We start from the raw sequence: 27,951 nt of genomic DNA, 5'->3' as shown, positions 1-27,951 counted from the left end.
CTTTCTCTATTTGACCTGCTTCACTGAGCATAACAACCTAAAGGTCCAACCATGTTGCCAGAAATGCCAAAATCCCATCTTTTTTATGGCTGAGTACTATTCCATTGTGTGTGTGTGTGTGTGTGTGTGTGTGTGTGTGTACACACACACACACACCACATCTTCTTTATCCATTCATCCCTGAATGGGCACTTAGATTGTCTCCATACATTGGCTATTAATTACACGTGTATTTTTTTTTTTTACAGAAAGGTGTAAAGATGGACACTCCTAGGAAAACTGAAGTGTAAGTAATGCTGTCCTCCTTTTAAGTGAACAGTGGTTTTGCTTTTTTGTTTTTTTCCACATTAAACTGGTCAGACTTTGACATACCATGTACCCTAGTGTGTGTGTGTATGTGTGTGTGTATATAAATAAATATGTCTGTGTGTGTCTATGTATACTTAGTATCCTGATCAATTTCCTATATTACACTTGGAAGTTTTCTATGAAAACATGAAATGATACTTGCCATAGTACATGAAAGCTTTCCCTGGTTCTTCTGAATCATCTGTGTCTAGTAGAATTTATACGTCACCCAAAATTTGAAGTGCCTCTGTAATTGTAAAAGTTCTAGTAGCCACGTTAAAAAGGTAAAAAGAAACTAGTGAAATTAATTTAACAGTATATTTTATCTAATACGGTATACCCCAAGTATCAGTTCTACATACGTTGTAAAATGTTGAATGAGATGCTTTGTAGTCCACCTCTTTTCCTGTTTAGCCTTTGAGGTTAGTGTGTATTTTGCACTTCCGTCACGTCGCAGTTTGGAAGTGCCACGTTTCCAGCGTACACTGGCCACGTGTGGAAACGAGTGGTGTGCCGGGCAGCCTGACTCTGATGCTGGTGGTGTGGTGGCTTGACGTGCAGAGGCTGGCCTTTCTCGTGGCCTTCTTTAGTGGGATGGGTTCACTGTAAGAGGCCCTCTTTGGGTTTTATACCGCTGACTTCGTGCTGGCCGTGGGTCTGTACCACTGGCTTCGTGCCGGTCTGGAGGTACGTGCCGAAAGTAACCTTTGCTTCAGTTCACAAGATCTTCATCCAGGTTCCTTCAGTCACGTCAGGCATTTCTCAGAACTACTTAGGGAGTCAGAATTTTGCAGAACAATCTTGAGGGGTACTGCTCAGGTACTACATAGAATGTCCTTCAGTTTGAGTCGGTCCATACTGCAATGTAGAGGAAACTTTTCCTGTAAAAAGCCGTGGAGTAAATATATTCAGTTTTGTGAACACTGTACAGTCTCTGTTGCCATAATTCAGCTCTGCTGCTGTCGTGCAAAAGCAGCCAGACACTGTGTGGGTGAATGGGCAAGGATGTGTTCTAATAAAACTATCCATAAAAATAGGCAGTGGGCTGAATTGATCCATGAGCTATTTGCCAAGCCCTGGTGGGAGGCAAGAATGCTAGACGGGAGCAAGTCTTTTTGGTTCAATATTGGGGGAGGAGAAAACGACAGACTGAAAAAGAAACGGAAAGAGAACAGGTCAACTCAGGTTGCCTTCCATTTGTAAAGTCAGACCCTTGATTCTCACGTCAGGTGACCCTAAATAACCTTGCTTTGTCACCTCTGTCTTCTGCGTTATTGGTTTGGTTAAAGAATGAGTGTAAACCGTGAGAGAGAGAGAGAGGAGAACCTTTCTAGATGTTCTCTTTTACAGCCTCCTGCTCCACTCTGACTAGCTGTCGTTTCAGGGCTCCATTGTAGGTAAACAGAAGTGCACGTTGTGGAAGAGGATGCCACGTGAAGTCAAGCTGAGGGCAGGTGCCCGCTCAGTTGGTTATAAACGTCTCTCCCTTCTGGGGGGACGCGGAAGTTCAGCAACTTATAAATGCTTTGCGAATTAAGTAGACGCTTTGCTGCCTCAGCACATTCATAGCTTTTTTTTTTTTTAACCAAAACTAGGATTCAGATACTTCTCTAGTTTTTCTATTCTTCTTACTCTTGGTGTTATTATTATCACCACTACTAGCAGTGATATTACCGAGGCCTTCAAAGAGTGAGTGTGTATTTAGATCAAATAGTGAGTTATGTGTAAATCTTTTTCTATTATTTGTGACTCGACATAAGCTAAATTGTGAGTCCTCATCGTGTCAGATGACAGACAGTTAGGCTGCAGCAAAATTATAGGTCAACTCGTTCACTTCGGATCAATTAAATCCTGCCTGGTCTCTTTTCCTCTTGCCTGCAATGGCATCAGAAGACCTAGGCTGTTTGTAGTCACTGCATTGGGATGAGGCATCAGTTCTGGTCACTGGCTTGCCCCTGGGTGGCCTTCACACTGCATGGAGTTCCTATCCTCTCTCTTTTTTTTTCTTTTTTTAAAAAATTAATGTATTTATTTTTGGCCGCGTTGGGTCTTCGTTGCTGCGTATGGGCTTTCTCTAGTTGCGGCGAGTGGGGGCTACTCTTCATTGTGGTGCACAGGCTTCTCATTGCAGTGGCTTCTCTCGTTGAGGAGCACGGGCTCTAGGCGCGCAGGCTCAGTAGGTGTGGCTTGTGGCCTTAGTTGCTCTGCGGCATGTGGGATGTTCCCGGACCAGGGCTCGAACCCGTGTCCCCTGCGTTGGCAGGCGGATTCTTAAGCACTTTGCCAGCAGGGAGGTCCCTCTATCCTCTCTTTTGTGATGAGAGGAAAGAAAAAGAATGAAGGAGGGGGAGAGGAGGAGGAGAAATGAATTGACTCAGCACTTGGCTTTTATTTTTCCAAAATTTTTTGTCATACATCTGCATTATTGCTTTTTTTTTTTTTAAAGCAAAACTGACATTTTTGGACTCTGGTTCCAGAGCAACGATCTCCCATTTGGACAGTGGCAGCCCAGTACCTAATGGTCCCCACAGGAGGGGAGGAGAAGGGGTGGGGACGGTCGGGGGAGGGGGAGGGCATCGTCGACTCTAGGAGAAAGAGCACACTCCTGTTCTGTTTTTCATTAACCCTTGACCCCATCCACTCCGGACAGCAACTCCAGGACAGGATGTCATAAGCGTGGAAGACAGGTTCATTGCTCCGTGGAGCCAGGGCACCTCCAAAATATGTGACGTCTGGAGCAGACCAACTCATATGAGTTGGATGCATTTCATCCTTTATTTCGTGACAGTGCAGAAATCTCATTTGCTCTTTCCCACTGTTGTATTACAGTTTTTAATCAAAGCGTGATAATGCAGCACGCATCAAGTCAAGCATGATGTGAGTGTGTAGGGAAAAAATGAGTACGCCCTTACACCTGACCCCGCCCAGCTCCTCCCCTTGTCTTTTCTCCGTGAAGACACAAAGGTCATTGTCCCTTCACACTCCCAACAGCTCTCTCCCCTGTCTGATCTGTTCTTCCCGGAAATGGTCCCTCCCTGATGGACATTTTGGTTTGTTACTTGTCCCTTCACGTTAAAATCTGTCCTCAGTGAGAATAAATTGATGTGTTTCGATCATTGCTCTATCACCAGGCTGGTGTATGCAGGGCTCAGTAAACATTTACTGGATGAATGAGTTGTGTTGCATTTATGCCGTCCTTTTGCCTGGATTCGTTGTTTTCATATATAACTCATGCCACACAGCAGATATCCAGTAAGTAGTTACCGTTCTACGTGTGGAATGTAGTTGTAACTTTATGAGCATGTTGTATCAGGCGGAGAAATTAGAGAACGTTGCTGAGGAGACATCCCTGGTCTTCCATGGTGTTTAATATGTAGGGTGTAGGGTATTAAACAATGGATGCAGAATGGAAATTAGAATATGATTACGGTGTTGATCTGACTTTCTCATATGGCAAGGTTCATATCAATGGGGCTTTTCAGAGTTGACTTTTACTCAGAGCCTGTGAGGGAAGGCCCCGCATCACATACCACTGTGCTGAGCATCTCACGTGTGTCAGAGTTCGTTTGTCAAAACGACCCTAGCAGAAGGCAGGTACTACTGTTAAGGCGAAATAACTGACTCAGAGAGGGTTACTGATGGAGAGAAATTGTGAGCGTGATCTGGCCCTGGTACCTGTATTCTTGAATCAAGTAATATTTCCTGAATCCAGAATAGAGTCTGGCTACAGGTAACATACATAAGATTCTAATAGCGGGTACATGTATGAATTGGAGGCTGATGGCTTCCTGTTTTCCAGTTGAAGCAGAAGGTGGCATCTTTGGTTGAGAATAGGTGTTTGGGAGAGCTTTGAAGACAAACCGTTCGAAAGGATTCCAGGAGTCTGAGACAGGGATACAGCCTAGAGGACAAAACGGACTGGGTCAACTTTGCAAAGCCCAAGGGATGTGAGGTCAATCCCTTCAGTAAGTATGGCTGCTTGAGGAGTTTGTAGAGAGATGCACAAGTAGCTGCGGGCTTAACTCAGCTAGAACCAGGAGTCCTGCTCCTAACTGTGGTAAAACCAATGATATAAGGTAAGTCCTCACATTTGGAGGATGGCGACCCTAATCTTGTTTTTTGTTTGTTTGTTTTTGGCTCTCATTTGAAGACATGGCTGTTTTATCTTTGAATCATCCCAGAGCGCTTTGCAGCCCATCTGTATGTTTCTCTCCCCAAGATGATGGCCTTATTTTGTTCGGTCTGGTTGGCGTCACTGGCCTTGGCTGATGTCTGTGTTTCAAGCTCTTCTTCGTTTTCCAAGCTTCCCCGATGACTCAGCTGCACGGTGCATTGTTTCGGCTCCAGTCCCATTAATCAGGCTCTTGCCAACTTTTCACAGCTTGGGAAGAATTTTTACTCAAAACATTCAAAACCAGCATTTCACGGAATTCAGCTGTGGTTAACAATGGGCGGCCTTGTTGGTGGGGACCACATTCAAAGTTAATGGGCTTGAAGGAGCCTTTTGGGGTCATCAGCAGCTGAGGGTGCAATTAGGATGCTCAGGGCCGGCTCACCAGCCCTAGAGACAGCTTCGCCAGCTCGGACACGTTCTCAGGGCCTGGGATGGGGAGAAGCAAGCACACCTCCCTGCTCCTATTGTGAAGGCTCCCGGTCAGATGCAGGGATCTGCCATGGGAGGAAACTCGGGGATTGTGCCCCACTGCCTGCTCACGCTGAGGTCACACTGGCCTGATTTTCCCCCCTGCCATGGAACAAAGCCCTCTAATAAATTTATTAAGTCTAAGTTATTTGCAATTCATGTGCTCTTTGCAAATCAGGAGTATAGATGAGGAGGACGGTGCCCTCTTTACACAAAAGGATCTAAGCGTGGGGAGGAATTTAGGCAGCGAAGGAGGGCTGGGAGTCCTTCTAAATCTTCTTAGAAGCCCTTCAGGTAGGTTTTTATGCAAACCAGATGCAACGTTCTTTTTCTCCTCTGACTTTGGATAGCTAGGGTTTGCGGGGGAAGTTTCTGACTGTTAAATTCAGGATTATATTTTACATATCATGACATACCACACCATTCAGTTAAATCGTCTCAGCAAATTACTGATGAAGGCATCACTTAAATTTCCTCTCATCCTAAACATTTCATTTCCTGACCTCTACAGATGGAATTTTTTAAAAAGTAGTAGACTTTGTTTCTCGGAGCGCTCTTAGGTCTACAGAGAAATTGAACAGAAAGCCCAGCGTCCCTGCGCACGCTGCTTCCTCCCTCTGGTCGCTCTATTATTAACATCTTGAGTTAGTTTCATCCATTTTGTTAAAATTGATGAACCACATGATTGTTAGCTAAAGTCCCTAGCTTACATTAGGGTTCACTTTTTGTGCTGAGTGTGCTATGGGTTTGGCCAAATACACCATATCCCGTGTCCACCATTACAGTATCAAACAGAAGAGCCTCACTCCCTGAAAATCCTCGGCAGTCCACGTATTCATCCCTCCCTCCCCTCTAGCCCCCGGCAACCACCGATCTTTTTACCATCTCTGTTTTTCTTTTTTTTTCTTCTTTTTTTTTTTTTTTAGCTTTTAAATCTGTAAATTTTGCCATCTGAATATTTTTCTTTAATCAACTTTCCTGAAATTGACCAACACCAAGAGATTGCAACAGTAGTTTCCGGTTCAGATCATATATTCGTTTGTCGTATGTAACATGGTTTTTTAAAAAAATCCACTTTCATCAAATGTTAATGGACTCATTTTTTTCTTTAATAATAATGAAAATCATGAAGTATCCCTAGACAAAAGTGGCAAAAAATTATAGCGTGTACTAGAAAGAAAATATAAATTATGGGATTCTTTGTGATTTTACTTTAAAGAAATATGTCCTGAAGGACTTGGATAAAATATGACTTTAAAAATGTGGACGAACCATTACGTAAGTGTCATGTTTAGAAAAACACATGATTCATTAAAAAATTTTTTTATTGAAGTATAGTTGATTTACAGTGTTGTGTTAGTTTCTTCTGTACAGCAGAGTGATTCAGTTATGCATATATATACATTCTTTTCATATTCTTTTCCATTATGGGTTATCCCAGGATATTGAATATAGTTCCCTGTGCTCTACAGTAGGGCCTTCTTTATCCATCCTATACATACTAGTTTGCATCTGCTAACCCCAAACTCCTGATCCATCCCTCCCCCACCCCCCCTTCCCCTTGGCAGCCACAAGTCTGTTCTCTCTGTCTGTGAGCCAGTTTCTGCTTTGTAGATAGGTTCATATGTGTCGTGTTTTAGATTCCACATATAAGTGATATCATATGATATTTGTCTTTCTCTTTCTGATTTACTTCACTTAGTATGATCATCTCTAGTTGCATCCATGTTGCTTCAAATGGCATCATTTCATTCTTTTCTATGGCTGAGTAGTATTCCATGGTATAGATGTACCACATCTTTATGCATTCATCTTTTGATGGACACTTAGATTGTTTCCATGTCTTTACTATTGTAAATAGTGCTGCTATGAACATTGGGCTGCATGTATCTTTTTGAATAACGGTTCTGTCCAGATATATGCCCAGGAGTGGAATTGCTGGATCATATGGTAATTCTATGTTTAGTTTTTTAAGGAACCTCCATACTGTTTCCATAGTGGCTGCACCAATTACATTCCCACCAACAGTGTAGGAGGGTTCCTTTTTCTCCACACCCTTTCCAGCATTTGTTATTTGTAGACTTTTTGATGATGGCCATTCTGACCCTGGTGTGAGGTGATACCTCGTTGTAGTTTTGATGTGCATTTCTCCAGTACTTAACGATGTTGAGCATCTTTTCATGTGCCAGTTGGCCATCTGTATGTCTCCGTTGGAGAAATGCCCATTTAGGTCTTCTGCCCATTGTTTGATTGGGCAGGCCTGCTCTGCACCGGCGTCCTGCAGAATGCCTCAGCCTCACGTCCCCTGCTTGGGGACCCGGGAGGCCACCAAGTTGTAGACATGACAGCTGATAGATGAGCAGGACCACCAAGGATGAGTAGGCAAGAGATACATCTTTGTTGTGTGGAGTCATTGAAATGGGGGCGCTTCTTAGATACCGTGTCATAGTCTACCTTGTCTTCACGAATCATAATAATTGGTGTATCTGCAGCTTTTTCTTTGTATGTTTGGTTTTCTGGTACTCTGAGTAAGTTGAGGATAGATTCTGGTTTACTCTTCCCAGGAGCTTATAAAGTAATTTTCTGCCTTGCAGTTACTAAGGTCTCAGCAATAAATTAGGGAATAACCCTAAAGCAAAAAGAATAGTGATTTAATTGTTGTGATATATATATCTCACAAAAAATGTGATATGTGTGTATTACATATTATACATATTGTATATTTGTCACACATACACAAAGGCATACCTGTATGTCTATACCTCATAAATTAGGAAATACATACGTATTTGGAATAAAGAGAGAACGAAATTAGTGGATTGTTGTCTTGTTTATTAGTTTTTCCTTCTTTTCAGGTTTTCAGTGATTTATTTCTAGCTTTTTATAACTTTGAATTTAACTAAGTTTTAGATCCACTTCCTAAGTTTTTAAGGAAACAGTGTTGGCTGTAATAGATGTTTTACAAAAGTCATGAACAGCAAATTGAAAATATATTGCCATGTGCATTGAAACTCAGTCTGCATCCTTGATTGAAGCCTGGATGCGTAATAACAGTCCATACGGGTTATTGAATTGAGGTCACGAGGCTCCCAGTAAAACAGGTTGTTCTAGAGGTAAAAACACGTAAAGGTATCACAGGTGGTTTAATCTTTACAAGACATTTTATTTTTGCATGACATTGGTGATGGGATACTTTTTAGCATCCATAAAATCATCAACAGTTGTCTCCCCTGGGGACAGTAGCAAAACAGAGGACTGGTGGAGAAAGGAAAGCTCAGCTCCACTAAAAAGACTGACATGGCCAACATTCCCTTGACTTTCACGCTACCCCCATGGGAAGGCTGGTCTTACAGGGGAGCGACACCCACGGTGAGGCAGAGAAGGGCCTGCGCTCCACAAGGAGCGCGGTGAGGCAGTGAGTCAGTGAGATTTGGCCTGTCCATGCTGTGTATGTGGTTCAGAGACTAACTGAAGATCAGAGAGAGAGAGAGAAAACACAGCCTTCCGTCAGCTGTCAACCAGGTAGAGATGAGTAGACCATCTTACTGCCGTTGAGAAGATAGTCTACTTCTGTGGTCCTCTTAAGACAGCTAAAGAAATGTCCTAAATTTACACCGCTAAAAACTCACTTCACGCTCCCCATATCACGAACGAAACCGAAATCGGGCGGGAGAGCACAGACATCTCACTGTCCATAACACACCATGTAACATGACGCAATTGAATCTTAACTGCCTTTGGACAGTAAGTGCCAATAGGGTCTCTCTTCATACAGAAAGGCACCCATGACAGATTAAAACCAAGTGATAAATTGTCTACCAGAGACACACCTAAGACAAATCGATCCACACATTTAGGAAAAGTGTCAACAAGCATCAGTAAACGATGACTGTGCTTAATCATCATGGGTAAAACCATTAGAAATACAGGGAGAATGGGAGGCTGAGACCTCCAGAGATCATGTAAACAAAGTTTGGAAACTTGGCAGAAGACCCCAATAGAATAATTAGCAGAATTGAGCATGTGCGGCTGTAGATTTAATACCCGTGAGCCAAGCTAGGCAGACCTTGCCTTCCCCTCCAGGACCCACAGAACATTTCCAAATTTGGCTTTATAGTTGGCCACAAGGTCACCCCGCAATCACTCAATAAAGGGAGCAGTAGTAGACACCACATTCTACGACTAGGGAACAATAAAATGAGAACTTAATAACCCAAAAGTGCAATAAAATCCTAAGTGGGTGTGTTCTTTTAAAAATAGCACTCTTGAAGTAGTGAGTTATTTAAGAGGGCATTTAGAGATGAAGGACATTCAAACAAGGGAACGTTTAAAATGTAATTGCAAGTTATTTAGAAAATAATGCTGCTGGGCAGAGTACAGATCAAAACGAGCTGGGCATGGTTAGTGGTGGGTTGGTAACTATTTAACAGTTGCTCTTGTGGATGTATTTCAAGCCTGAGTGGTGTTTGTGTATTCATTTATGTTAATGAGTGAGAGAAAAAATAAAACAGGGAAAGTATACATGAGAACTTTACTTGTGCATCCCCTAGCTGAGCAGTTTGTTTGCTGAGTTCGGTAGATAATAAACTTCAAATGCTGGGAGATATTTCCTCCATTTTTTTGTGTTTGTTACTCACAGGGTAATGGCTGAAGACTCAACACTCTTTTTATGGTTAATCTGCACTATTATTATTTTCTCTAGCATTTTCTTTAGGAAATCAACAAAACAATAAAGTCCTGATTCGTAGCACTTGTCAGTTTCTGTGGTGGAAATGCCCCCACCATGGTCGATCTCAAGCTCCCACCATGGTCACTGGACACAGAACTGGGAGGAGATGGACAGTAGCCGCCAGTATGTACCGTTTCCACCATAGACGCCACTAACCTCCAAAGCAGAGATAACAAGTAGGGAGATGATAAGACACTTACAGCCTTTTTAAAATTTATTACTATGGTTTTAATAGAGTTTTGACTGAAAGTTTATCTAAGTTAATTTTTAATAATGACAGCGTTGAACAGCAGGCTCCCCGAATTCCTGAACGTTTAATAAATCTGCGTGAGCTAGTTCCAGACATCGCTGGCAGACAGTCCAGTCCAAAGTGTCCTTAGAATTGTTTTCGTTTCTCATTCGATAAAATACACCTTACAGTAATTTGACTAGATAGCCCTAAAAATAGGAGGAAGGAAAAATTAATAAAGTTAAAAACAAGAGTAGTACTTAGAAAGTAGGAAGACAGGGTAGAATTTATAAATGAATACTCTGCCAGTTTCTTTCAACAAATGTGCAATGTACACAACTAAAATCTGGCGATACTCTCCTTGTCCCCATTGATCCCCGGTCCTCTTAAGAGAGAAGGTGCTGGACGTGGAGAACAGAACACATAAGGCCAGAACAGGAAGTAGGGGAATGTTTGTAGGAGATTATGGGGTAGATTCATAGGACTCTGTAGAGTTACCTGCTGTCCACCTGTTCTGGAACTAAAGTCAGTTTAAGTGCCAAGTATTTTGCCCTAATTCTTTTTTTTAAAATAAATTTATTTATTTTTATTTTTGGCTGCGTTGGGTCTTCGTTGCTGTGCGCGGGCTTTCTCTAGTTGCAGCGAGCAGGGGCTACTCTTCGTTGCAGAGTGCGGGCTTCTCCTTGCGGTGGCTTCTCTTGTTGCAGAGCACAGGCTCTAGGTGTGCGGGCTTCAGTAATTGTGGCACGCGGGCTCAGTAGTTGTGACACACGGGCTTAGTTGCTCCGCGTCTAAGTGGGATCCACATCCTGGTGGGATCTTCCTGGACCAGGGCTCGAACCCGTTTCCCCTGCACTGGCAGGCGGATTCTTAACCACTGTGCCACCAGGGAAGTCCCTTGGCCTAATTCTGAGAGCTTGGAGGGGATAAAGTTCCCCTGTGGTCAGAGCATTAGATGTGGCTCAGTACAGCTTCATGTGGTCCACACTGGGTGCACCTCACCAAGAGTGTTAAGTCCTGGATCCGGTTCCCAGGATGTGGAAAGACTTGACTGCACCAGCGGTAGGATCAGCTTATACCAATCTGGCTTGTTCAGCTCTCCAACCTGAGCTGACCAAACTAAGTATTTTAAGAAATCCAGACTCTTTGCCCAGACTTACTTACTTGGGTACAGAGGAAAGAGGAGGAGAAGATGGACCCAGGGGGCACTCTGTAGCTCTTATTCCCAGTGCTAGGCATCCTCAGGATCCAGGGCTCTGCTAGGGATGCGGGTGGTTGCCAGGGGATACAAGTGACTTGGTCTCTCTCGGCTGGGCTGCAGCTGGGTACCTACCGCAGATCCACGTTCTGGGGAATTCCCAGGGCAGAGTCAGGGTTCAAAGCACCCTCCAGACAACAAACCAGCAATGTCCACTGCAGCAGCCTTGGTTCTGCAAAGAGCCCAGTGTTTGTTCATTGCTTTGTTTTCTTGATTCTTGTCTCATTAGGTTTGGGAGCTTGCTTCTCATTGTCTTATTCCAGGACGAGATGACCATATTCACTTTAGTGATTGTTTCCTGTTGGTTCCAATGAATTTCTCCGTGCAATTTATGATAAGCCAAGGATTAGTAGGTTGTAGATTTACATTTGCTGTCCTAAGAGCTGGTCTTATAGTCTAGAAACAAACTTGATAATTACTAGTAGAGTCTAATTTCCTAAGGCATGGTGCACGTTGCAGAACCTGTAGATGAAATCCTGTGTACACCAGTCTAAGTGAGGAAAAGGGAGAGGGAGGGAGAGAGAAATATAAAGGATAAGTAAGAATGTAAAATTGGAAAATATACGGGAAACTATAGAATATTTATAAGTTATGAGGTGCGTCTTTTTCTTGGTGAAATGTTAGAAAAGTTTAAACAGACTGGTAGTCATGGTCCCAACTGAAAACAGTTGTTAAAGCCTCCCTCCACTCTCTGCTCACACAGCGACAGATGAAGGTTATTCCACAGGTAATTTCCCCCCATAATATAGGGAAAGTGAAATTTCTATGCTATTGAACTTTAAAGGAACAAGTAATCCCTATGGTACTAAAACTGACCAAGGCCATATAAAAAGAAGGAGTAGTTGTATTAAACATTATGAAGGTAGATTAACTCTGACATTAAAACCTGACAGTGATCACAAAGTAAAAAAGTTATATGCATAAAATGTGTCATCTCAGTTATATAAATATTAACGCAGACGCTTTAAGCGAACATTTAAACCAGCAGTATATTAAGAAGTAATACCCCATGATGAAATAACATCCATTTTAGGAATACCAGAATGATTCAGTATTAGGAAATGTATTAATGTAATTTATGACATTATTAAGTTAAATGAAAAAAATAACTTCGGAGTCTCAGTAAGTGCCAAAAAATTGGATAAAATTCAACCACTATTTCAGACAAAAGTTCTAGGTAAAATAGACATGAAAGTAATAAAAATAACTTCAACCAGTTGCTTAACTATGTCTTGATGATGAAAGAAACATTCCACTAGAGTCAATAAGAAAGAAGGGTGCCTGATGTCATTTTTATTATTAACATCAGTGTGGAAGTATTAACCAATACAATCGTTTAAAATTTTGGAAATCAAAATTAACATTTTTTAAAGATAGGAAAGCCAAAATAATTCATTGTGATAATGATAATGAACTATATGATAATGGTAATGATAATAGAAAACACAAGCATGTTAAATAAGGTGGCCAGTTACAAAAGAAGCATACGTATGTAAATATGACATGAAGAATAAAGAGAATGATAATGATGGTAATTTAAATGGTATCTGCTGTTCATTTAGCGCTTACTTTGTCTCAGGACTTTTTCTGGGCATATTAGTGGCACTGCGTTTAAATATCTTTCACAACCCCGTGAGATAAATATTGTTCTCATTTTACCGGCCAGAGATGTTACTCACCATAAATACTGACTAAAGCCTGTGATGACAACACTCCTTGGTGATTACCAGAGAATAGTCTTGGGAAATAGGTAAATACTAGAGAATGCAAATGATAGGTTTGGGAGAAAAAAATAATATATTTTTTTTCACATAGTGTTTATGGGATATCCTGGTAGAGATGCCTCAGAAGCATTAGAAAGGCAGTTCTAGGGCTCACCTGGGGAGTGAGAGTTGGGCTCATACATTTGGAAATCATCACCTTACTGACAGTGATGCTAGGTTTTCATCTGAAGATTTAATGTGTGAGTTATTTCTTTTTATAATCAATTTAATACTTAACATTCATATTGGCTTCTAACAATGGGCAGAGTTCAGGACTGAAAATTAATTACATATTTTAAACTTGGTGGAATATTTTAATAGTATGACATTTTACCTAATTGATTTATTTTTATATGTATTTAAGTTAGAAGTGTATGTGCACTCATACTACTGCCTGCGTGGAAAGGTGTATATATATATTTTTTTCAAATACTAGAATATTGGAATATATATATATATTCAAATTCTGAACATATATATGTATTCAAAAACTGGATTGTAACTGTATCTGCTAACAGATCATCTTTTTTTTTAACCAGTTAGTATGATATTTAGAAACGTGGGTTGCTGATAATAAAATGCATCTAGAGCATTTTAATGGCTAAAGAATATTTTATGTATACTTTGAAAAAAATTCAGTCTTCAACTTTGGGGCAATAAAGTGGTTCATTTATTTCCCTAAAATAAGCAATGTTATGGCAGCTATTTTTCATAAACTTTGAATATTTGTCTGAAGTGTTTCAACAGAAGATCCTAGAATCAGGATTTCTCTTTCATTAGTTATGCTTTTTAACAATAACATGAGTTTATTTTTTAATATACAGAAGTACAGTGAAAAGAGAAAATGATTCCTAATAGCACCATCCAGATGACGCCACTGATACTTTAAGAAGTAGACACGTTTAAAAATTCATAGAGCACTAAAAAATTGAAAGTGACAAGTGACAACTTCCTTCTTTTCCTTTTCTTGAAATACATAAATCGGAGAGCTCTGCATAAGAGCACATGCAAATCTAATTCATTGTTTACGTGGCTATGAATTATTGAAGAGCCCCTACCCAGGGGTGGGAAATATTTCTAGATAAGTAGGGGTGGGAAATATTTCTAGATTAAGTCAGCTTCCCAGAAGTGGCTACCTAGTTTGTTGTTCTCCAGTGCTTTGGGCTCCACCATCTGGAATGTTCTTTCTTTTCTGTGTGTTCCTTAGCTGCTCAATAACAGGAAACTACACCCTTTGAACAAATTTCTCAGTTTCTCTGCTTCCTGCCCATACATAGCTGAGGATGCTGAGGCTCACGTTTACATTTTGAACTAAGTCATTCTGTTTTATTCCAGACTGGTAACACTTTGGCCAGTACAACTGTCCCAAAATTTTGGAGGGTCTCCTATGAATTGGATTCCATGCTGGTGCTAGAATGGAATTAGCACCCCTTCTTGAGATTTACTTTCCTCTTGGACTCAGTCACTACTTTGGGTGTGCAAGGCTGTGCTCGAACAATGCCCTCACATTCTTAGTAGCTATTTTGCCCAGCCAACAGGTTCTACTAGATTTCCGAAGTCTTAATACAGGGTCTTAGCGCTACACTCCTGCTTTGGTCTTTACCCTGAGGCTACAACTTTCTGGTCGTCTGCTGGATTTTTTTTTTTTCCCCAGGGTTTTCACTTTTTTGGGGAATCATTTTCTCACTAAACCAGGTGGTGTTAAGACACATATTTGTTTCCCAGTTTTGCTGTTCCCAGAATCTCTATTTTCTCTAAATTCTGTCTCCAGGTTTTAACGTGCTGCTTCTGCATCTATTCCTTTTTATAGTAGTACCTCCTCATACACACGTAGTAAGGACCAGCTGCCTGTTATAGTAATTTGCCTAAAGCTGTCTGTCCCAGGGCACCAATTTCTTAGGTACATTTTCTGTCTTCCAAAGTTACCAGAGACAACGGTTCTACCAGTGCATCGATTGTGACTGCAAAACATGATCACAGTTTTTTCCAGTCTCTTAGAAGAGTTTCCTTGACACTTGTACAGCCTCCTACATTCTCAGAGATTCTTGGTTTACTGTTCCATTTCGGTCATGTTTGTCATGGGTATAGCTGTGTCCAGAGATCTTGCTTTTACTTATGGGACATGAACAAATGCTTCTCAACACCTTTCCCCTTGTTTTTTCTATGGAATGGGTTTTAAATACCGTTTTCTTGATCCCTTGGATTCAAGGAGGGCTGGTCTCTGCCCTTCTGGGACATGCCATTCTTTGTGAAGCAGTATTCTACTCTTTTCTGTAGGGGATGGCTTCTCCCCCACCGCCCCGCCAAGGTGCTACTCTCAGGTATCTGAGTGTTCTCTGAATTCAAAGGAAACCCCTTGGAGCCTTTCCTTGCATTACACAGTCAGCTTGGTTCTCCTTCTGGCCACACTGCTTCCCCCGAGGTTTCCACAACCCCTCTCAGAAAGTGAAAAGGGGAGGGAGACTTGGTATCTAGTCCCAGCTTTCCTTCTCCAAGGGAGGGGAGGTCAACTTCATGTGGGGCTCTCTGGGTGGCCCAACTCGCTGAGAAGATCTTGAATGACTTGATTTCTCTTCAGTTTTCCTTTCCCCTAAGTTCCTGATAGCCAGAAAAGCAAGGAAAAGGAAAGAACTAGACTTGTATTCCTTTCCCAGTCTCTCATCTCACCATGGACTCCATTGGTCTTTTCAGGTCTTCGATAGTATGTGATCTTCACCAAGGAGCTTGTCTTCTTGAAAAACTTCCTCCACTCCCTCCTGGGCCAAATTCTTTGTCCATCCTAATGCCTCTCTTAAAAGTTGAGGGTAATTGTGGATCATTTCACAGGTTTTTAGTCTTACTAAACTCTCTCCTTCCTTAAAGGAGGAAGAGAGGAGAGGCCACATGGAGCTGCACCCAGCAAAGCTTTGCAGACAGCACGAGAATGTCAGGCTAGATGACATGCTGCTCATAAATCCTTCCCTTTGTTGGAACGCTGTGGGTGTTAGGGAGTGGGCTGCTTAGGGGTTGGTCTGTGTGTCTTTAAATTGCAGTCTTGCTTATACTGTCCCCCTTTTTTTCCCCTATTACAGCTTATCTGTTGAAGAACCTGGGTTGTTTGAATTGTAGTGTTTTCCACAGTCTGAGTGTTCCTTACTGTATATTTAAGCTGTGGTTAAACAGGTTGTTCTGTTCCCTGCAGTTCCACATGATCATCAGGTGAATTCAGAGGCTCAATCAAAATCAGATTTGGTCCATTTGGCAAGACTGTAGCTGGAGTTAAATTCTTTCATCAGGAGATGCATGTTGTCTGGCTTTTAATCTTTTTGCTCTGATCAGCATTTGGTATCCAATGCCTATATCTATGAATTCATTGAGGCCTGCAAAATGTGATGTTCTAATCTGATGACTTTTTATTCATTTATTTAACTGTAGTAAAAGTATAACTCTCTGCTAACATTCTGTTGCTTACATGGAAAAAGCAAGATATACATTTAGATTTTCAAGGTAATAAATTGGGCACCTCTCATATTCACATGTGATCAACTAGTTTTATTTTTTAAATATATGTATAAATTCACGGATCTAAATGTATTTGTTGGGTTTCACTCATTTACAAATCTATGCTTAGTGAAGCTCAGACTGGCTAAGCTTCGGCCAGTGCAAGTTCCTTCAGCTTGGCCACTGCGTCTTTTTGACAGAAAACCCTGCTTGTCTTTGGTATCTTTATTTCTCTGATTTGTCCAGATGTTCTAGTCTCATCTTGTTTACCCCCTGATCCTGAACGAGAAGCAGTCATTTCTCTAAGAAACTCTGCCTTCTTGAAATAGGTGGTGGTATATCAAAACCAAAATATGAGTGCTAAGAAGGGCCATGGCCACTCAGTCGTTCCTAAGAATTTTCATGTAGTTGAAAAGTCTGTATGAAACTTGAGCGTTCATCCTAATGTGTCTGTGGCAGTTCTCCCGCCTGTTTGCCTGTCTCATGGTTGTATGTTTACATCTGAGAGGCAATTGACTCATCACTTTAGTTCACAGGCCTTCAGATCAAGAGGGCCCGCACCCAAGTAAACCTGTCTGCACCTGAAGGTTACTAAGGAGACATGCTCTTCTAACTTAAGTCTGACCTTGGCTCTGCAATGACATGACTTTGGGGTCTTGGAAGAGAAGTGAATATTTGGAAGCCAGATATTAGATGCTGGTTCCAAAGATAACTCCCACTGAACTGCAACTTCTTGTAGGCAAGCCGTAATGTAGTCCCCTCCCCCCTGAATTTGCGCTCTCTGTGACCTTACTTTACCAAAGGCATGTGGCTACTTGGTGGTGTGCCAATGCATGCCTCAGTCTCAGGAAGGTGTTGCAGATTTTACTTTTGTGATGTTGTAATCCCTGAGCCTACTATGTAAGAAATCCAACTTCCCTGCTGGAGAGACAGCCGAGAGAGGCTCAGGAAGAGACCCTGAGATTATATATTGATAAATTTCAGCAGAGACCAGCCTTCCAGACATCCCTGACAAGCTGCCGGAAAGACGACTAAACCATCTTAAATGTTTCCATCCAGTTGAGCCCCTTCAGAGAGCTGCAGCTTCAGCCAGTATCATGTTGAGGAAGAACTGCCTAGTTGAGCCCAGTTAACCCACAGAATCATGAGAGATAATAAAATTATTGTTTTAATAAGACACAGAGTGTTGGTATCGTAATATAGCAGTAAAAAGGCCCTACTTATTTTGGCTGTAATCACCACCAAATTGTATATGATTAGCCTCGAGCACAATGTCTGTTCCTAAATAGCTTTGCAGATGCTGTTCCCTCTGAAATATGATTTCTTCTTGCCTGGGTGGAGAAAGCTTACTTCTCACTAGTGTGGTGAAGCCTAATCTGACTCCCCGCAAAGAGAAGTGCTTTCCCTCTGTTCCTTTGTGACTCTCCTGATATATACGTAGGGAGGGAGGGAGGTGGGTAGGTGGATATACAGGTGGACACAGAGAGAGGTGGGTGGATAGTAGATCTTTCTGTTGATTGCAGTGATCTGTTTATAGGTATGAGACACTCATTCTTTTTTTTTTTTTGTATCCCCATTACTTAACACCTAGTAGGTGCTCAGCAACCTTTGTGGACTGAAGGAGTAAACTTTGTTTCCAGAATTGTTTAGAAACATTATGTGAGATGATCATACTAAGTGAAGTAAGTCAGAGAAAGACAAATACCATATGAGATCACTTATATACAAGTGAATCTATATACATAACAGAAACAGACTCATGGATGTAGAGAACAAATGTATGCAAAGGAGGAGGGGAGGAATAAATCAGGAGGTTGGGATTAACCGATACACACTACTATATATAAAACAGATAAGCAACAAGGTCCTACTGTATAGCACAGGGAACTATATTCAATACCTTGTAATAATCTATAATGTAAAAGAATCTGAAAAAGAAAAAAAATACAAATATATATCTGAATCACTTTGCTGTACACCAGAAACTAACACAACCTGGTAAATCAACTACAATTTAAAAAAAATTCATGTGGAATTTTGTAAAGAGGAAACCTATATTATAGAATCACTTATTATGAAATACATGTTATGACTGTTTTAAGTATATGTCATCCATCTGTGAAATGTATATTTCACCTCCATTTGAGGAACCTAAAAATAGAGATGGGAATAGGTGAGGAAACTGACTCAAGTCTATGACCAACCTTTATATTTAATTTGGTTTTTAAAGTCTGTTAGTTCTTTCTTTATTTATGTACGTATGTATGTTTGGCTGTGTTGGGTCTTCATTGCTGCACAGGGGCTTTCTCTAGTTGCATCGAGCAGGGGCTACTCTTCATTGCGGTGTGCAGGCTTCTCATTGCAGTGGCTTCTCTTGTTGTGGAGCACGGGCTCTAGGCACGTGGGCTTCAGTAGTTGTGGCACATGGACTCAGTAGTTGTGGCTCGCAGGCTCAGTAGTTGTGGTGCATGGGCTCAGTTGCTCCACGGCATGTGGTGTCTTCCTGGAACAGGGCTCGAACCCATGTCCCCTGCATTGGCAGGCGGATTCTTAACCACTGCACCACCCGGGAAGTCCCAAAGTCTGTTAGTTTTGAACATCCCTTTTAGTTAGTTTTGGAAGAAAATTCTGGGGTATGGGAACCACAGATTTTCTTGTGTCTTCTGAGGTCAGAGTGCTGACTATTGCCCTGTTCTTGTCTTCCTGTTCCTGGCTGGCAAAAATTCACTGCATAAGAAATAACTTTGTTATTGAAACATTGAAATACTTCAAGAACAAATTGCACAAAATAACAAAGGGGGTGCTAAGCTTCATCTGCTTGCCTCTGGCTTCTTTGCATTTTGTAAAAGCAAAATTAACTACATTTTCTGTGTAAGCAGGATCATCATTAAAAAACAAAAATAAAGTGGAAGATTATCCACCCTTTAAATGAAATTGCTTGTATAGATATACATTAGTTATCTGGATTATAGTTCTGTCTCAGTGACCGGTCATCAGCATATTGGGTCAATCCCTGAGATCTCAGTTCTCTATTTATTGGATCCCTGGAAATAAAGGTGAGACCTTTTATTCCCCAAGGAGGATTCAGAATGCAAGTCAAGCAAAAACACTCATCCTTAGACTCACAGAACATTAGAATAGGTGAGTATTTGAAGGGAAGTTAAATATTTTCTAGACTAAAATTTGCCACTGTTTGGAAACTTGCTATTACATTTCTGCTACATGTACATCCAGCTGTGTATGAACAGTCCTAGGAATGAAGACCTTCCAAGTCTTCAACGGTATTATTGTAAGTGGCTAAAAAAATAAAACCAGATACTAAGATTGTGAATATCAGCATTTGAGAAAGAGTGTCTTGCCTTCCAGTGTTCAGGGCACTAATACGTCAGACAATAAATTACGTGAGCTTCATGTAAATTCATTTAAATTATTTGAAATTCATAATGAGTATAAGAAGGTTTAGTATTAATCCAACATCAGTAGTGACATTTTTCTGATATTTGGAAGAGTTCAGGAGGCCTCTCAGATTCAAGCAATAAAGTGATCAGTAACTTGGAGAATAAATCCTTTGTAGGCTAGTCAGTTGAAAACCACACCGAGAAAATAAGGCTGTAAGGGTGAAAATAAGAAAACTCAAAGTTCTATCTAAGATAAAGTCACCTTGTCCTTCAGTTACAAAGAGAATGAGGTACAGACTTAAATTCTTACATAAAGGTATTCAGTTAAAGTCTCTAAGGGATGGTCATGTAGAGATTTGGAAGTCTTAAAACACATATGCCTCAAGCATGTTCTTGTCTGAAAACCTGGAAGAAGATTAAACCTTTACAGTCATTTTTCACTAAAAACAAACAAACAAAAAAAACCAACTTCATGAGTCTCTGTCACCACCATAATAATCACTTTTTTTAGCTCAGAGACTCAAGGAATATTTGCTGAAAAAAGAGTGAATATACAAATTTTCATAATGGCACCCTGCAGAGAGATAACATGCAGATAATATACCAAATAATTGAACTGAAGACAGACATGGACTGCATTCGTCATTTTATATCTTCAAAAGTGATGGTCTTTGTTGGAACATTCTGCATGTAATAGAGTCGGTGTTCCTAAGAAGGCAAATTGAGGGAAAAGTTTAGAATTAAGGATATCTGCTGTTACAGACCTATTTGTCTAGTTTGATGCTACAAAAATATAATACCTATTTGGTTTTCAAATAAAATGGGAGACATTTAAAAATCGTATGGTGCTGTTATCGCCTTTGAAATTCACTTCTTGGTGTTAGTTATTTCCTGTTGTTTTAGTTTTTCAGACAAGATGAAATTCAATCACTTAAAAAGAAATTTACATCTAGGCCACTCCACAAACCCAAAATTCCGAAATCACTTTTCTTCTTGGCTTCCTTGGAAAAATGTGTCAAGTTCATTCTTTCACGTAGGTCCAGAAGTCCAGTCAGTATATTAGTGTTGTTTTTGACCATTTTTTAGAACCTCCTAACATTAGCCTATGAGGTATGGATGCCATCTAGACTGGGCACTTTGTAAACTAGTGAGGTAAGAGGAAAGGACTTAACTCTTATCCAAGACGGAGAAGAAGGTAGGTAATTATTCCAAAGGGCGTGTTACTTGTGGCCACTAAAATCATACTCCTAAGAAGCTTTAGGATCTTTAGGATCAAGCGCAATCCATAGATACATAGAATTGTGTGAGATGTCGCTTTTTATGTAAGTTGTGTTCGTAACAGATGGGAAGAATATAAAAAAGTATTCAGAAGAGAATGAAACTGCATATAGATTAGTTCAGTGTATCTCGTGTGTAACTGCTTGGTTTGAACATCCTGGAATTGATTTGCATACTTAGTTAATGTTGAGCACAGAGGCATTGGCTGTGGACCACTCCTTTTTAAAGGGTTTGAATGTATAACTACAGGCAAAAAATAAAAGTTTCAAGATAGCAAAGAGGATTTAAAGAAATTCATCCTGCATGACTACATCTCCATTGTCCATGTCATGCCTCACTTTTTTGGCCATCGTTTGCTTGGGTTAAGCCAAGGAACAGGTACACGCATGAAGTAGATTTTCCATTTGAATATTCGATTTCCAGCCCCATACTGGAAACTGTCCAAGTATCCATCAATAGAAAAATAAACTATCTTCCTTCTTACACATCTATACAGGGGTATGTAATTTATCCTTAGCTGAAATGGGCCAAGTTCAATGTTTTTGATTATCTCACTTATTCTAAAACTGTTCTCTTATTATTACACATAGTACCATGCTGGTGAATTTGCTTCTTGTTTTATATTCCTTGGATTTATAAATTCATGGACTATTACCACTAAAGGCAAATTAAGAGATTGCCTCCAAACCCATCCTTTTTCAGGTAATGAAGCATATTCAGAGAGGTTACACCAACGATTCCAAAATGCAGAGGTTGTTTATAGCAAAAGACACCTCACGCTTTCTCTAGGGTTTGTTAAATGGCAAAAAGGTACCTTAATGGTATTATTTTTTTTTTCATTATAAGACTCCAGGCTTAATGGGTCTCTGTTTTGTTAATCACACCTAAATTGGATTCTTTGAAGATTTTCATTAAGTTCAAATTACATACAACTAACACTAATATTTTCAATGTCAAAAGCCCAAAGCCCCTCAATAAAATGGTTTGATCCCCCCAAAAAGAATTCTCGCATACTTAAATCACACTTTAAATGATTTTTAAATGTTGCATTAGAGTTGTGTTTCATATATTAGAAATATAGTCTTCATAAAATGTTTTAGTCTGCTTTTTCGTTTACTAGTTCATCAACATCATTTTCTACAATACTTGAATGCATTTCAGAATTATAAATCATAAGTTAATTCTTGTCTTTTGATCCATATACCAAACCTTATTTACTCTTCCCTTCTGTTGGTATGTCACAATTTTTACTGTTATGAATATTTTGATGCACCCAACTTTGGATTTGTTAAAACAGTTTCTTTTTGGTAAAGGTTTAGGAGGGAGGTTACTGGGATTAAGTTTCAAGAGCATGAGTAAAACATTTGAATACAAGACACAAGAGTGGATAGGTAAGGAAAGGCCTCACAGTGAATCCCACCTCATCCCTGTAGCAGTGTGACTTCAGCATTTCACATAGCCCTTCAAAGTTTAGTTTCTTATTGGTAAAATGATTGTAGACACACACATATCAAACACGAATGTTATTAGGGCACTTTATAAATAAAATATTTTGTCCAGTGGCAAAATAGGGCAAGTGTTTTATTAATGATATTTAACATTTTCTTCATGGTTCTTGTGATACTCCTTTCTGAAAGTGTTGTGGTATTTTCTTCTCCTACTGTGCACCTGGAGTACATCCCTTTTTATGACATACAGGTTTTTTTTTAAAATTTATTTATTTTTGGCTGCATTGGGTCTTCGTTGTGACATGTGGGATCTTTTTTATTTATTATTTATTTTTGGCTGCGTTGGGTCTTTTGTTGCTATGCATGGGCTTTCTCTAGTTACGGCAAGCGGGAGCTACTCTTCGTTGCAGTGCGCGGCCTTCTCATTGCCGTGGCTTCTCTTGTTGCGGAGAGCGGGCTCTAGGTGCACGAGCTTCAGTAGTTGTGGCACTTAAGCTCAGTAGTTGTGGCTCATGGGCTCTAGAGCGCAGACTCAGTAGTTGTGGCGTACAGGCTTAGTTGCTCCGTGGCATGTGGGATCTTCCCGGACCAGGGCTCGAACCCATGTCCCCTGTGTTGGCAGGCGGATTCTTAACCACTGCGCCACCAGGGAAGTCCGGGCACATCCCTTTTTAAAATATCTGGCTTATGTATTGAACCTAAAATTATATATTAACTTTGCTCTGATTTTGATTTCTCTAATTTTCTCTGATTTTATCCTTCTCAAATTAATCAAGTAGTTATTATGTTAGGAAAAAAAATAATGCATAAAGAGAATGTCCATCCTATTCATTGACTAAGACTCCAGATAATATTTTAATGACTATTTATCAGGCTTAAATGGCCCATTAGAATCCCCAGGTAACATATCATTTCTCTAATCATATGAAGTAAGCGTAAAATATTGGGTCCAAAACATTTGGAATCCGGGGCGGGGGAAAAAGAACATGAGCATTTAAAACCCCAGAAAATCTGAAGAGATACGTGGGGTCCTCACCCCCCATTGGAAGAAGTTGGAGCCCCTGTAATGATGAGGAGACATTATGCCGTACCCATTCTAAGATGCTGAGATCAACTGTGTGTGATGGCCGTTTCAAGAGCCATCGCTCAGTTTTGTGAAGGAGCCAGTTTCAGCAATGATGAGAGCAGTGGGTGACGCTGATGTGCCGTATGTGACTCTACGCTGCTTGAGCTCAGAGCCATCCTGCCTGGTGATTTTTTTTTTTTAAGACTTTATGTTTTAATGGCAGTTTTAGGTTTACAACAAAACTGAGGGAGGTACAGAGATGTCCCATGTATTTCCTGCCTTGACACGGGCATAGCTTCTCCCCTTATCAACATCACTCACCGGAATGGTACATTTGTTATCAAAGATGACCCCGCATGGACACATCATCACCAGCCAGAGTCCATCGTTTACATTAGGGTTCACTCTTCTTTTGTTTTTTTTTTTTAATTAATTAATTAATTAATTTTATTTTGGGCTGTGTTGGGTCTTCGTTTCTGTGCAAGGGCTTTCTCTAGCTGCAGTGAGCGGGGGCCACTCTTCATCGCGGTGCACAGGCCTCTCACTGTCGCGGCCTCTCAGGTTGCGGAGCACAAGCTCCAGACACGCAGGCTCCGTAGTTGTGACTCATGGGCCTAGTTGCTCTGCAGCGTATGGGATCTTCCCAGACCAGGGCTCGAACCCGTGTCCCCTGCATTGGCAGGCAGATTCCCAACCACTGCGCCACCAGGGAAGCCCAGGGTTCACTCCTGGTGTACATTCAGTAGGCTTGGACAAATGTATAATAACACGTATCCATCATTATAGAATCACTCAGGGTAGTTTCACTGCCCTAAGAATCCTCTGTGCACTGTCTCTTCATCCACGGAAAACCACCCATATGCCCTCTCCACCTTTACAGTCTGTTAATACTTAGACGTAGTTCTCTCCGATCTTTTATATATGTGTAGGTTTTAACAAAAGGACTCATTTATTACGTTGTGTGGTCATAGTTATGTGTATTTCCTAGAGTAGTAGAAAAATGGCTTTCACGTTAACTGCTAGTTCAGTCAGTGTCTTATAAATAGAATGGCAAGCATTGTAATTATTTTCCATTGTTGTTGTTACTTGATATATTTTTTGTGGGAATAGAAGGCAAAATATATTTATACATGTAATTGGACATGTGTATACCCAGTATAATACATAAATAGTGACTGATTTTACGCTTAAAATAGCTGAGCGTAACTTGTAATCCTTTTCCTGGTCCACTGAGAATATTTTGTGTTTTAATATATTGAATGCAATGTGCCCTTTTCATGGAGTCATTTTGTTTATAAAAAAGATACAGAGACTCTAGTACTTTGTAGTAAGTTAAAGCAGAAAATTGAGTCAGCAACCCAACGCATATTACCTCTCTTCCCCTTCTACCTAAATGTGTAAAAGTGCACAGGTATTGATGATTTTAACTTTCAGATAGAAAAGAAAATGTTCTGTCTCAGGATACTGATGAAAATGGTCATTTTCCCTTTTTGACAATCCCTTTTGGGTGGATACATGTTACTGTAATCTCTTAAAAGAGTTCAATGCAAAGGGGAAACTAAGTGCAGAGAAAGAAAATGCCACAGACATTGCAGAGGAATATTTATAACTTGAATATTATGAACAGTGTTGCTAAACCTGATGTTCTCAACACTCATCAGTCTATCCTTGGGCAGCGCATAACCGAGATCTCAGACCTCTAAGAATAAAGGCATTAAGATTGGCTGGTAAACTTTAGAAGAATCAGCTCTGGAGATCCTTACATAAGATTATGCGGACAGGGCACCTTACCATTCAATCTGTTGCTCACTTAACAATGTTTAGGCAAGTGCTACAGAGTAACTTTTTTTTTTTTTTTTTTTTTTACTAATCCTTTCCAGTGTGAAGGATGGAGGGGAGAAAGTAGATACTCACAAGCGACTCCTTTGATCTTCTCAGGGGATGTGGAGTGCTCACTTTAATCTATTAAACTGTGCCTGTAAGACTAGGATCAAGAGCTAATCAGGTGTTTGAAAATATGGATAATCCGAAATTGTGCCAAGGATGAGAAAGATGAGAGAACGGTGGGGAAATCACCCAATTAAATAAGCAACACACACCGGAACTCCCACACAATGCGGCATTTAAGGTGCTTTTACCATGGAGAAAAATGTTCCAACACCCAGAAAATAATTAGATCTTTGGAAGCGATATGAACTAAAATTGGGGGGAAAAATTAGATTGAACTATATATTTTTTTCAAGGTTCTATATTTTGAAATCTACTTTCTTTACTTATACTTTTTCAGTTGTATCTATTCAAAATAAGGACCAGTTGATTTGGAAAGTGAGTTCAAAAAGGGATTCAAACAGTTTCATGAATTTTTAAACAGAATGAAATATTTTAAAACCATTGTAACACAATTCAGTTTTAACAGCATTAATTTGTGTGCCTGATTTCAGCCTGACTGTTCTTAGGGAGGTCCAATCTTACAATTTGTAAATAGGCCCAATATGTCCGTTATATGATTATGAATCAATTTCAAGAGTAATTTTAGAGTAAGATTTAGTGATATCTATGACAACACTTACGGAGCACGTGGCATGTTAAAGGCAAGATATTATGCATGAGAGACAGCTTTCAGCTGAGCGGAAGAATGAGGCATACGTCAATACTAGTGTTATAGGTGTGATGAAACAGGGCCAGAAAATCCTTCTATTCATTGGACCATAAATCACAAAAGTAGAGTCTCGATAGCTTAGTTGCTTGTAGTCATTTTTTTCTTTAGCCTGGTTGCACATTATGGTCAACTAGGGATTTATTTGTAAAAATGCTATTTGTGGGGTACCATGCCCAGAGATTCTAATTCAGTGGTGGGAGGGGTGGGAGGATGCCTTTTCATTTCCAAAATCTCCTAGAGTTGATTTGAATATGCAACCTGAGCTGAAACTCCTGCCTGGAGTTATAAATAGAACCAGTTCCATACTTGTGTCTTTTTCTATTTCACTTCTATTAGATTAGCAAGACCTGGTGTGAAATATAGTTATTTTCCGACATATGTTAGAAACATCTTTGCTCATGATAGTTTAATATCAGAATGCACATAGTGCATTCTAAATGAGCATTTTCCCTGAGAAGTGACCCACAGTCATGGTCTTAAAAAAAAACAGGTTTCAGGCACCCCCATGTTAAATTAATAGAAGGTGGGCTTCCCTGGTGGCGCAGTGGTTGAGAGTCTGCCTGCTGATGCAGGGGACAGGGGTTCGTGCCCCGGTCCGGGAAGATCCCACATGCTGTGGAATGGCTGGGCCCGTGAGCCATGGCCGCTGAGCCTGCACATCCGGAGCCTGTGCTCCACAGCGGGAGAGGCCACAGCAGTGAGAGGCCTGCGTACCACAAAGAAAAAAAAATTAATAGAAGGTGGTTACAGACTCACCAAAGGATTGGTGTCACTTGCAGCTAAGGATGTCAGCTGGCTGGCTCTTGTTTCTTTTCAAGTGGCTGGTACGTGGTTTGCAGCTGTAATGATGGGAAACTTGGGAAATGTTAAGAAACCATCCTACTGCTTCGTAACAAGCCAGGAATGTATGCATACTCCGAAGTCAGAAACAGTTTAATGAGATGTCTCAAAACAAATAGCGAGAGGGGCATCTTCTCTCTGTTGCCTTCCCCTAGTTTAAATGAGTATATGCAGTGGTGATAAAGTAAGTAAACCTGTAGAAGGAGAGAGCAAGAAGCACGGTATCCACTGAACATTGACAGTGTGTCCAGACATGATAGATACATAAAAAATAGTCCCAGCAACCCTGGGACCTAGGTGGTACTAGTCCCTGTTTTTGGAGACGCTCTGTACAGCCAGCTCTGTAAATTTATTTATTCATCCATTCATTTATTCAGCCATGTATTAATTCATGCACATACTTGCATTGGTTTCCTCTTGTTGCTGTTACAAACAAATACACACTTAGTGGCTTAAAACAGCACACACGTATTATCTTACAGGTCTGGAGGTCGGAAGTTTTAAATGGGTCTCCCTGGACTAAAATCCAGGTGTTGGTGGGGCTTCATTCCTTCCAGAGGCTCCAGAGAAGGATCCATTCCTTTGCCTTTTCCAGTTTCTAGAGGGCATTTGCATTCCTAACCTCGCGGCCCCTTCCTCTGTCTTCAAGCACATCACTTAATCTTTGCTTCTTTCCTCACGTCATTTTTCCACCGTTGACTGTCCTGCATCCCTCTCACAAGGGCGCTTGTGATTTCATTGGGCCCATCCAGATAATCTAGGATAATTTTCTGTCTCAAGATCCTAAATTTTATCCCATCTGCCAAGTCCCTT

The 27,951-nt window shown here is 40.6% G+C and overlaps 1 long non-coding RNA gene across 1 annotated transcript in view; it reads left to right on the top strand.

The window, feature by feature from the left end:
* LOC132482063 (uncharacterized) overlaps positions 1-27,951 on the top strand; it is a 342,151-nt gene that overhangs the window by 28,177 nt on the left and 286,023 nt on the right. Inside the window, exon 2 of the long non-coding RNA XR_009530865.1 lies at positions 249-286. This is a non-coding gene — a long non-coding RNA (uncharacterized LOC132482063). The remainder of the gene's footprint in view (positions 1-248; positions 287-27,951) is intronic.

Source organism: Mesoplodon densirostris, chromosome X (assembly GCF_025265405.1).
Source record: "Mesoplodon densirostris isolate mMesDen1 chromosome X, mMesDen1 primary haplotype, whole genome shotgun sequence".
Classification (NCBI taxonomy): Eukaryota; Metazoa; Chordata; class Mammalia; order Artiodactyla; family Ziphiidae; genus Mesoplodon; species Mesoplodon densirostris.
The sequence above is the reverse complement of the archived record's forward strand: the minus strand, read 5'-3'. Positions and strand labels throughout refer to the sequence as shown.